The 12,147-nt window shown below is 42.3% G+C and overlaps 1 pseudogene; it reads right to left on the bottom strand.

The window, feature by feature from the left end:
* Positions 1 to 1,080: 1,080 nt before the first annotated feature.
* The window catches only part of LOC127792288 (uncharacterized), a 78,784-nt pseudogene continuing 67,717 nt past the window's right edge, over positions 1,081 to 12,147 (bottom strand).

Genomic DNA, 12,147 nt, shown 5'->3' with positions numbered 1-12,147 from the left:
AAGGCAATAGAGAGTTAGAGACAAGCAGCGTGAGCGAGGCAGTGAGCAAGAGATGGCGAGGGGCGCGGGCGACTGAGGAGCGAGGGCGAGAGCAAGAGGCGCGGGCCAGGGGCTCGGGCGCGGGCGAGGGCGAGACAGAGGGCGAGCGCGAGCGAGGGCAAGGGCGAGGGCGAGACAGAGGGCGAGCGCGGGCGAGGGCGAGACAGAGGGCGAGCGCGGGCGAGGGCGAGACAGAGGGCGAGCGCGGGCGAGGGCGAGGGCGCGGGCGCGGGCGAGAGCGAGGGCGAGCGAGGGTTAGGGCGAGACAAGGGCGCAGGCGAAGGCGAGGGCGAGGGCGATGGCTAGGGCGAGGGCGAGACAGAGGGCGAACGAGGGCGAGAGCGAGACAGAGGGCGGGCGAGGGCGAGGGCGAGGGGCGAGGGGCGAGGGCGAGGGTGAGAATGACAGAGGGCGAGACGAGGGCGAGGGCTAGGGCAAGGGCGAGAGCCAGGGGCGAGGGCGAGAATAACAGAGGGCGAGACGAGGGTGAAGGCGAGGGCGAGGGTTAGGGTTAGGGTTAAGGCGAGGGCGAGAGAGAGGCGAGGCTGAGGGTGGGGGGGTTTTGTGGGCCGCGACGATTAACGGGCCGGCGGGCCAAGCGGGCCAGCCTGGCCCGCCACCATTTGGCCCGCCGGGCCAAGCGGGCCGGGCCAAATCGGCCCGGCCTTAAATGGGCCAGCAAACTGCTGGCCCTAGCCCGGTCCCGGGCTGGGCCCCAACGGGCCAGCCCGTCGGGCCGGGCCCATTTTGCCATCTCTAGGGGGAAGTGACTGGGCGGGAAAAAATAAAAGAAAATTGATTTGAGCCATTGATCTAAAAAAAATTAATCAAAGCCATTAAAATGTAGACATTTTAAAAAATTATTGTGTTTTATTATATAGATAGTTGTAATATGGCAAAGCTCTCTCGGTACAACTAATTTGTTAATTTTTTATGCTCTAAACCAAATAGAAATGCCCTAGCAAGCACAAGCATACGAGAATTTGTTTCAAACACAAATTGCTAATCCCCACATAAATTTGATAAACCATTTCCCATAAATTAATAAAATTCTTGGTGCATGGCGGCGGTGGTATACGTGATTCCGGCAGTGGCGCCATCAGAACTTGTACTTGCAGAGCCAGCCACGGTGCTGCCGGAAGCCTCCTCCATTGGCTGCACTACCCCGTTTACCCCCTCCTCCGCCGCCGCCGCCGCCTCGGCCTGCTCTTTGTAAAACTTTCTCGTTCTAAGCACCAAAACCAGAGAGACAAAGCACCCAAACAGTGTGACAGCAGTGATGACAATGAAAGCCTTCTTGTAACACTCCACTCCAGTGCACGCCAGCTCCTCTCCGGCGAGCCCTTTCAGCCCCTTGGCCTCCATTTGCTTCAGAGCTTCCTGGTTGTAAAATCGGCCGGCGACATTCATGTTGAGAATGTAGATTCCAACCGGGCTTGCCAGGGCGCCAAAATTATACAGAGTGGAGTAGTATTTGAGGCCGAAAATCTCCGATATTATGGTGAAGAGCAACCGCCATTGAGCTCCAAAGGAGAAGCCAATGATCACAGGGGCAACGAATAGTGAATTGGGCACGCCGAAGGCGATGAGAAGGTGGCCGAAGCAAGAGAGGAGGAGCACGAGAGAGAACATCAGGGGGCGAGGGAATTTGTACTTGGAGAGGAAGGTTTCAAAGCCGGAGGCGACCTGACCGAGATAGCTCCATATGCTGACTAGGGAGATGAAGGTAGTGGCGGTGGAGGAGGGGTAGCCCAGGGCCCGGCTAATTTGGCCGAGGTTGTTTATCGCTGTCAGCGTGCCCCCGATACCACATGTCGAGGCAACGAAGAGAATTATCATGTCGATGCTGAAGAGTGCTTGTAGGATGGTGTAGTCCTCGCCTCGGTAGTCCGGCATACGGAATGCATTGCTCCAACAAGAAGCCGTCTTTTTCGGGCTTTTTAGGTCTCCGGCCGCCGGTGGCGATGTGTTGTCAATGACTAGTTGTACCTAAGAATTGACGTAGTATAAGAAGGAAGAACAATATATATATATATATATATATAGCATTGTTTTGAATGAATTAAATCAATATTACACCTGAGACTGAGAACTCGAGCCATTAAACACTAGTTTCTTGGCTTGAAGTATAAACTTTGTTAGTGACGGAAAAATAAACATTCTCTATATAGCTAGGGAGGAAGATTTGTGATATATATACCATATTCCCTGCATGAGTAGTTTCCTCAATGAAATAAAATTTGAAAGAATTTAATGTCTTCCACTACTTCATTTATTTCCTTCCTGAACACGTACCCCTTCATACTTTGCACAGAAAATTCAAGAGTGCTAATGAATTTTGCCCCCAATTCTTCTTAATTATCATAATAAATAAAATATATGAGTGAGTAAACAAACAAGAAAATCCCTCCCGTGAAAGTTCTGCTAGTTCCATCCCATGCATGTAGAGTTGGTCTTGGATTTTCTAAGGTGCAGGACAAATTTTATCAAGTGTACCCCTTAATATAAATTAAATAAAAAAATAAAAGTTATCAACTAATTAATTTTATTAAAATTATAAAAATTTACAAAAAATAAGGAAAAATATTTTGGCAACTCATTAAAATCTTGTTTGGGAAAATTCAAATGGGACAAAACCCCAAACGAAGGAAAAAGAGTACCTCGCATTGTAAACATTACATTATTAAATGAAAACTACATATTTGATTCTACATTCATTTTCATCTATAGGAAAGGTTCATCAATATTTTCATTTTCATCTAGATCAACAATTTCTTTATTCACTTCATTCTCATTTTCTACTAATTCTTTCAATTGAATTGGTTGTTCACATTCATTTGATAAATCTTTATCTAAATTTTCATGAAGTGAAGCATTGGTTTGCTTAACAAAATATTTATTCAAACATCCTCTTAAACTTTGAGCAATTTCTTCTTTTTTTTTTTCTTTTTTATCTCTTGAGATTTCTGAAAAGTTGTTTCTTAAGAAACATTTTTTTATTTTTATAATAAACCCAACACAATAAAAAAAATAAAACTAATTAACAAAGAACAATAAAACTTGAATTTTGAGCATATTTTCTTCCACTTGAAACTTCCAATTATAAAGAACAAGAATCCCAATCAAGTTTTCAATTTGAATCAAATAATAAAGAAGAAAAAGTTAATAAAGATATGTATTAAAATTTACAAATTTTCGGGACAAAAATTTCCTAAAACAAAAAAATGACAAATTCCCTAATTTGGCATAACAGTGTAATTTGACTAGAGTCTATTGTACCTCACTGGTTTAGCAATAAGTATTGTTTATTATGTAACTGACGTCCTAATAGTCTAATATAAAGTACATAACTAAAACTTAAAATATATATCATGAATCTGTATTGAAAATTAAAAATAATTGCTGAAACTTTTAAAAAACTTACCTTCTTATAGATCGAGACCATTTTTACGGTAAAAATACGATCAAATCGAAGATCAAATGGTTAGATTTTACAAAATTAATGGTTTATTAATATATTATTAAGAGATATTAATATATTATTAAGAGAAAATTAAAGGAAGACAAATAAAGAGAAAGAGTTGGGTTTCAAATTTTTGCCGTGAAGGAGATGGGGTGAGGGAGGAGAGAGAATAGTGAGGGAATAAAAAAATTAATTTTGTGAAACTGGAGGAAATAGTTGGAGACAAATTGTAGAGTATGAGAGCCAACTTTTGAGTTGTGGGAGGGGGGTGAGAGAATAGAGGGTAAAAATAAATATAATATATATTTTATTAAATTTTTTCTAATCATTGTGCCACCATCAGTTGTGGGCGTCGAGCTGTAGCCCTGGGCCAAGGCCGGCTGCATGCATGCACCACATCAACCAAGAACTGATTCATAAACTACCCAGAGATCACTTAGCAGAAACAAAACATAAAAACCCAGAGATCGGTGCAACCCTTTGACAATCTTTACTATGAATCACTACACAAACAATAACATTAGTTAACTAATCATCAGACAAGTTCCACAGTAAGATTATACGTACTGGAGAGTATAAATCGTTAGAAAGAATAAAAAGCACTGAATCGGGGCACACACACAAAGGAAATTAATATTAGAGAGACGACCGTTACCCCGGTTGCAGAAGCCATTGCATTGATCTCCGCCTTGCTAATTCCTCTCTGTGAAACGCTCTAATTAAGCTCGCCACTGAGTTCAATGATCGGAGCCCTGGGAGAGCTTTCATTATATGGAGAGAAGTGGCCAGAGGGAAGAGCTTTTAGTCAACCCAAACATACCCCCACCGCCTGTCTCTCTCTCTCTCTCTCTCTACGCTTCCACTCTTCCCTCCTAGTCACGGTCAAACAGCTCCTTCGCCTTTTCGTCACCACCGTGTCCCCCTCCGCTTCACACCGCCCCCTCTCTCTCTCTTCTAAAACCAAAACCAAAATCAAAACCAAGGGCCCAGATCTACTGTCCCCAAATGGTGTCCTTGGCTGTCCACCAATAAGAAATTATCATATCACCAAAATAATATACATCATCAACAGTGACCCAGGAGGGGGGGGTTGTGTGTGCGCGCGCGCAGCAGAGGGGGGTGAGGGGGACACGTGGCGGCCACAAGGTGGAGGCGCTGTTTTGACCAAAGGGAATTAAGAGTGGAAGCGTAGAGAGAGAGAGAGCGAGAGAGGGGGGGTGACGGGGACAAGTGGCGGCGACGAGGAGGAGGCGCTGTTTTGACCCGGAGGGAATTAAGAGTGGAAGCGGAGAGAGGGGGGGGGGGGGGGGTTGTGTGTGCGCACGCGCAGTAGAGAGGGTGACGGGGACACATGGTGGCGACAAGGTGGAGCCGTGGAAGCGCTGTTTTGACCAGGAGGGAATTAAGAGTGGAAGCGTAGAGAGAGAGAGGGGGGGTTGTGTGTGCGCGCGCACAGCAGAGGGGGGTGAAGGGGACACGTGGCAGCAACGAGGTGGAGGCGCTGTTTTGACCGGGAGGGAATTAAGAGTGGAAGCGTAGAGAAAGAGAGAGAGGGGGGATTGTGTGTGCGCTCGCGCAGCAGAGGGGGTGAAGGGGACACGTGGCGGCGATGAGGTGGAGGTGGTGGAGGCGCTGTTTTGACTGGGAGGGAATTAAGAGTGGAAGTGTAGAGAGAGAGAAGAGAGAGGGGGGTGAAGGGGACACGTGGCGGCGACGAGGTGGAGGCGCTGTTTTGACTGGGAGGGAATTAAGAGTGGAAGTGTAGAGAGAGAGAGAGAGGGGGTGAAGAGGACACGTGGCGGCAACGAGGTGGTGGCGCTGTTTTGACCGGGAGGGAATTAAGAGTGGAAGTGTAGAGAGAGAGAGAGAGAGAGGGAGGGGGGGGGGGGGGGGGTTGTGTGTGCGCGCGCGCAGCAGAGGGGGGTGACGGGGACACATGGCGGCGACGAGGTGGAGGCGCTGTTTTGACCAGGAGGGAATTAAGAGTGGAAGCGTAGAGAGAGAGAGGGGGGGTTGCGTGTGTGCGCGCACATGGGGGGAATTAAGAGTGGAAGCGTAGAGAGAGAGAGAGAGAGAGGGGTCGTGGGGGTTGGGTTCGGTTGGATTGCCTGGAAATGCCCCTTTGGCCAGACCAAAAGGGCGTTGCCTTAGTTCTTTAAAGATTTACCTTTCGACCAAAAAACAAAACAAAGAAGGGGCTTTGCCAAGAAGCCGGCTTTGGAATTCTTATGCCATCCGTACCATTCAACGTATTCGGTGGAATAAATTAGCGTTATTCTATTAATGTTTTTGTAGTGCTACTGTTCTACTTTGGTTTTTTAGGGTTATAATTGAATTGGACAAAGCTGAGCTTAGCATAGCTTAGGCTTGGCTCGGTTTATTTATTTAGACCTCGAGCTAGGCTCGACTTGAGCTTGAAAAGTCATAATTTATATATATATTTTTTTATTTTTTAATAATAAATATTTTATTAAAAAATTAAAATACAATATATAATCTAAACTTAAAACTTGAGTCTTTCTTCTCAATAAAAATTAAAAAGTCAAGAACGTATAATTTTTTACTCAACTTGCACTAATTTTCTTAAAGTTTTAACAAAAATTAATTTTATTTTATTTTATTTATTATAGTAGATTATTTAATTTTTTTTAATTTTTAAAATATTATATCTTAGTTAAAAATTCATAATCATTGAGAGATTATTACATTTTGTAGTTGATTTAATTTATTTTTTTTAATTTGATAAAATGATGATATTTTTTTGAAAACAAATATATTATTTATTTTTTTTATAAAAATAAATTAATATTCTTAAAAGAATCTAGATAAAATTTTTCGCCCCAAACTCGTTCGGCCGGCTCTGAGGAGTCAAATTTCTCGACAATACGAAATCTAGTAGTGGGGCCGGCTCTGAGAGGAGTCAAATGTACGAGATCTAATCGGACACTATGGAAGAGTCAAATTCCTCGACAATATTCCAAATTTGCCATTGAGTCTCTTCTGACTCATCATCTCTCTCTCTCTCTCTCTCCAATGAATCAGTCGTCCAAAGGGTCCACACACCCCACCCCCTCTCTCTCCCGACTCCCATCTCCTAAAGCTAACCAAGGGGGTAATATTTTCTCACCAGTCACCACGCTTCTCTATAAGCGAATATGCTTAATTTTTTTTGTTTTTTATTAAATAAATTTGTTTAACACGTAGCACCACTAGTGGGCTTACTTCTACCCTAAAGACGGACTCCTTTTAGAAAATATTTGTTAAACAATATATCACTAGTAGGCTTAATATATTTTTTATTATATTTATTAAATTTATCTAATAATTCATTAAAAAAATTACATGATTTTTTATCTCTAATTTTATAAATTAATTTATCTAAGAAAAAAAATTATCTAAAATTTTATAAATAAAAAAATAACTTATATTCTCTCATCATGCAATTCTTAGTATATTTTAAAAAATTTAATAAATAATTTAATAAAATTTTTAAAATACTTTTTAATTCATATTTTATCAAAAAAACATCTCAATCTTATTTTAATACAACCTCATATTACTCATTTTAACAAATCCTATCTTAATAAATTAACTAAAACAATCATAATAAAGTGAAAACACCACCTTATACTTGGCATTACTGCTGTTGTTTAGAGATTGTTGTGGATTGTCCAGGCCCAATTTCGGCCCTTTTCTTAAGCCCGATCTCGGTCCTGTTCTCAAGCCCAATCTCGACTATCTCTTTAAGCCCAATTTAGGCCCAGCACCAACCTGCCACGGCATCATCGCAATCTCACTGATATCCATGCAGTAGCCCCAGATCCTACCCTCATTAATGGCGGATCACATCCACATTAATAAGGGTCCCATCGCCACCATGCTACCACCTGGGAACCTCCATCGTCACTAGATAGCTAGTCTCATCACCTGCAAACGTACGATGCATGCATGCAGGTGGACATTTCATTCTATATCAACTAACTCTCTTCAGAGCTAAGGTATGTTCTGATCTCAGACCTACTGACACACTGTCTCTTCTTACTCTCTTACTCACTCGACCATTGGAGTGCTTGCAGGTGCCAGCCGCCCCCCGGGCGGACTCATCGTCAAAGCTCCCGCTCTGCCTCCGATCGTCCTCTTTTGGTCAGGAAGGAATATCTGGCGCCCACTTTGAGGCCTCAGTAAAACTTATCTACCCCATAAGCTCACAAAAAGCCTTTCAAACCAACATCCCCGCAGCCACACCATGGTAAGAACCAGAAGCGCCTCCGCGCAAAAGCCAAATAACCACAATCACCCCCCACAAAATCCAGCATCATAGAAGTCCTTTTCCAGACAGTCGAGCAGCTCTAGAATTGAGTTGCCGAATTAACACAAAACCAGCAACATGATCAACCCAACGAGCGAACTGACTCTGATGTAGAAGGCAATCGCCACCAACACCACCAGGCTACCCATACCCCAATTCCCTCACCTTCCGTGTCCCTGTACTGCCACAGCCATCCCTTCTCCGAGTTCATCATGATTGTTCCCCTACTCGACGGCTTCCATTCTCCCTACGCCTTAGAACCCTATGACGGCACCACTGACCCTCAGGACCACCTCACCACCTTCAGCGTCGCCATGCTGATAAGTGGAAGCTCAGACCCGATCATGTGCTGGACCTTTCCTAGCACCCTGAGAAAATCATCCATGTTATGGTTCTCGTCCTTAGAGCTGAACTCTATCCATGACTTTTCCGAGCTAGCCACTCACTTACTAACTCATTTCTTTACTAGTCGAGCCCATCGCAGGACCTTAACCAATCTCATCAACCTGAAATAGGGCGAACACGAGCCACTACGGGCGTTCATGAATAGGTTCTTTCAAGAAGCACTCCAGATCAAAGATCTCAACCTTGCGATGTCCCTACAAGCCATTACGGCTGGATTAAGAGCAGGTCCCTTCACTAATTCGCTGGCTTGAAGGCCCCAGCCACCCTGGCCTTAGAACACGTTTGGCAAGGTACATCAACATGAAAGAAGTCTCAGTCGCTCGACGCAAGGAAGCTGAGCTGCAAATACAACTGCAACTGGCCCCCCAACTGGGACCTCCTTCCCGGCACCAACACAGCCACATGAGGGACGCTCACCGAAACCTGGAAGACCGGGATCACAGCAAAGGGTGAAGAGAACCACCTTGGGCCCTTGAGCCACCCCAATTACACTACAACACGTACATCCCCCTCACAACAAGATGGGACCAAATTTTTTGAGAAGTTTACAATGCCAGGATCATCCCCCTCCCAGATATCAGTGAACAATGACCCCATCGCGGCAACATTGACACTAGCAAGCGGTGTGATAACCACCGCATGTTCAGGCACACGACCGAAGGTTGCACCGCCCTAAAAGACCAAATAGAGCGGTTGGTAAAGGAAGGCTACCTCCGTCAATACGTTTACCAGCCAGATTAGAGGCGATCCCCCTAGGGAAACCCGAGAAGGCAAAGGAGTCGCAACCCTCAGAGGCGACACCAAGTAAGCAACAAACAAAATGCCGGACCATCTCTAAGAAACCCGGTAGTTGGGGTTATTGACACCATCTCTGGAGGCTTCGCAGGCGAAGAGAAGTCAAGCTCGACAAGAAAATGACATCTCCGGGTGGTAATGTCAATAGATAACGCCAAAAAGAGACCAAGGAAAATTCCCCACCATTCCGCCATCTCCTTTACCGAAGAGGATTTTGAAGATATCAACAAAAACCTTGACGATCCTGTGGTAATCTCAATTGTCGCTGCCAACTTCTTGGTGAAGAAAGTCCTCGTGGATCAGGGCAGCTCGGCCGACCTAATGTACTTATCAACCTTGAAGAAGATGAGAATCCCCGAAGGGGAACTAAGACCATTCAAGGGAAATCTGATTGGTTTTTCAGGAGAACATGTAGGAGTCAAGGACTACATCGACTTGCTAACTTCATTCGGGATAGCTATCCTCTTCAAGACAATCTACATCCGATACCTAGTCGTTGACTGTCAAACACCATACAACGCGCTGCTCAATCGCCCTTCTCTCAACAAATTAGGCGCAATAGTGTCCACCTCTCATCTAACCATGAAGTTCCCAATAACAGACACCAAGGTCAGAACCATTCACGTCGACCAAAAAGAGGCTCGGCAATGTTACCACAATAGTCTCAGGATTCGAAACCCCGAGCCCGATAAGGATAGTAGAGGAAACGGCCCTCCCGGGAACAATGGTCAAGCGACAAGAACAAATGGCCAAGCTCCGCACTCTAGTGTGCACATGACTGAATTAGAAAAACAAAACCAATCAGCAGATGACTAACGTCGACCTAAGATAGAGCTCCACCTCGAAGAACTAGACTCCTGCCTTGAACAAGCTATCTGTAGCACGAGCGTCGCACCAGGGCCAATATCAGTAGTAAAGCCTGCCACCTAGTTGAATCCGTAGCAAGACAAAGCAAGGGCGCACCTTAACCAAGCAACCACGCTCGTAGGGGCTCATTGTTACAATATTCCTGGCTAAATAAAGACGGTCGCTTCCACTTATTACTTGTCATAACTTCACAAAAAGCAGAAACACAGACTTTTCTTCGGCACTCCCCAATAAGCCCCGGTATAATCCCACTTTTTCTCCACCGACCTGAGACCACCCTAACCAGCCTTGCCTAATCAATTAAATGCGAGAGTAAGTCACTTGCAACCTCAGCCCACATAGCGCATATCCCAAACAAAGACATGCTCGGGTGAGCCGTTATCGAAGCGCGCTGAAATAACAAGGTATGCCAAAAACTCCACATTTTACAAAGCAAATTCAAAAACAGGTACAACACTACAAGAAAATTAGTGTTTAGCGACGGAATTTAGTGACGGAATTATTCCGTTGCTAATTTTTTAAATATATATATTTTTTAATTTAGTAACGGAATTAGCGACGAATAACCTGTCATTAAATTTAGCGACGGAATTGGCAATGGCTAGCCTCGTCACTAAAAAATAAAAGAAATTAAATAAAAAAATTAAAATTTAGCGACGGGGACAAACCCGTCGCTAAAAAATAAAATAAATTAAAAAAAATTCAAATTTAGCGATACGGACAAACCCATTGCTAAAAAATAAAAGAAATTAAAAAAAATTCAAATTTAGCGACAGGCAAAACTCGTCGCTAACAAATAAGAGAAATTAAAAAAAAAATAAAAATTTAGCGATGGGGCCAAACTCGTTGCTAAAAAATAAAAGAAATTAAAAAAAAATTCAAATTTAGCGACGAGCAAAGCCCATCGCTAAAAAATAAAAGAAATTAAAAAATAAAATAAAATTTAGCGACGGAGCCAAACCCATCACTAAAAAATAAAAAAAAATTCAAATTTAGCGATGGACAAAATCCGTCGCTAACAAATAAAAGAAATTAAAAAAAAATTAAATTGAGTGATGGGGCCAAACTTGTCACTAAAAAATTAAAGAAATTAAAAAAAAATTCAAATTTAGCGACGGGCCACCTCGTTGCTAAAAAAAATAAAAGAAATTAAAAAAAAATTCCAAATTTAGTGACTTGCAAAACCAGTTGCTAAAAAATAAAAGAAATTAAATAAAAAATATCAAATTTAGCAAACATAATATAAATAATTCAAATTTAACGATGGAAACAAGCTCATCGCTAAAACATATAAATAAAATTAAAATTTAGCGATCGAGTTAACCCCATCGCTAAAAAGTAAAAAAAGTTAAAAATTTAATTAAAAACTTTACATTTAAACATAACATAATTCTTTAATGCTAATATAATAATTAATAAAGTTTTATTTGAATTAATAATTAAATAAAATTAAAATTAATATTCATTTCCCTTTACTAACATTAATATTAAAATTAATATCATTAAATAAGTTCAAAAAATTTTGGTGTATAAATATAATTCTGAAATATATAGAAGAGAATACTATAAATATATTTTATATACATCAATAAACAAGAAGACTTCCAAATTGGTAGCTTGCATGTCAGGGCCCGCTCCCGGATTACTCGCTAGCATAAGAAATCTAAGAGAAGATCCATTCAAAATGGTTACAGATACAAACATCACTTAATAATTGCCAAAAAATTCTTTCATTTCCATATTTGCTCACTATCAATAGGAGCCAAAATAAACATTATACCTCATTCTTTACATCATAAACTCGGGTTTACAACCCATACATTTAAAAAAAAAATTAAAGGGCATCAATGCTTTAAATACAAAACTAAACCCTCTAATCATGCCCTCCAACTACACCCATGGATTTTCGAGCCCGGGACATCTCTGTACACATTTATCCAAGACTCGCCCCAATTAATTATCTTCCATTTACCTGGAATGACAAGAAACAAGGGTGAGCCACGAGACTCAGCAAGCATATAACAAAGGGAAGTATCAACAGGATAATATCTGAAGGCATGAACCATTCAGTGCTAAGGAAAAATTACAATCCCAACAAATAAACTTCACTTGAATCCATGTCTTCTACGCTTGACAACATCATCTCCCAAGGATTTATAATTCATTATATTTCATCAAAACCCATTTCTCAAAGTGAGCCCTAAGGCTCGGCAAGTGTATAAACCAAAGAAAACTGGATATGACCAGACTTTCCTGAACATTATTCATA

Source organism: Diospyros lotus, chromosome 15 (assembly GCF_014633365.1).
Source record: "Diospyros lotus cultivar Yz01 chromosome 15, ASM1463336v1, whole genome shotgun sequence".
In the NCBI taxonomy this organism is placed as follows: domain Eukaryota; kingdom Viridiplantae; phylum Streptophyta; class Magnoliopsida; order Ericales; family Ebenaceae; genus Diospyros; species Diospyros lotus.
The sequence above is the reverse complement of the archived record's forward strand: the minus strand, read 5'-3'. Positions and strand labels throughout refer to the sequence as shown.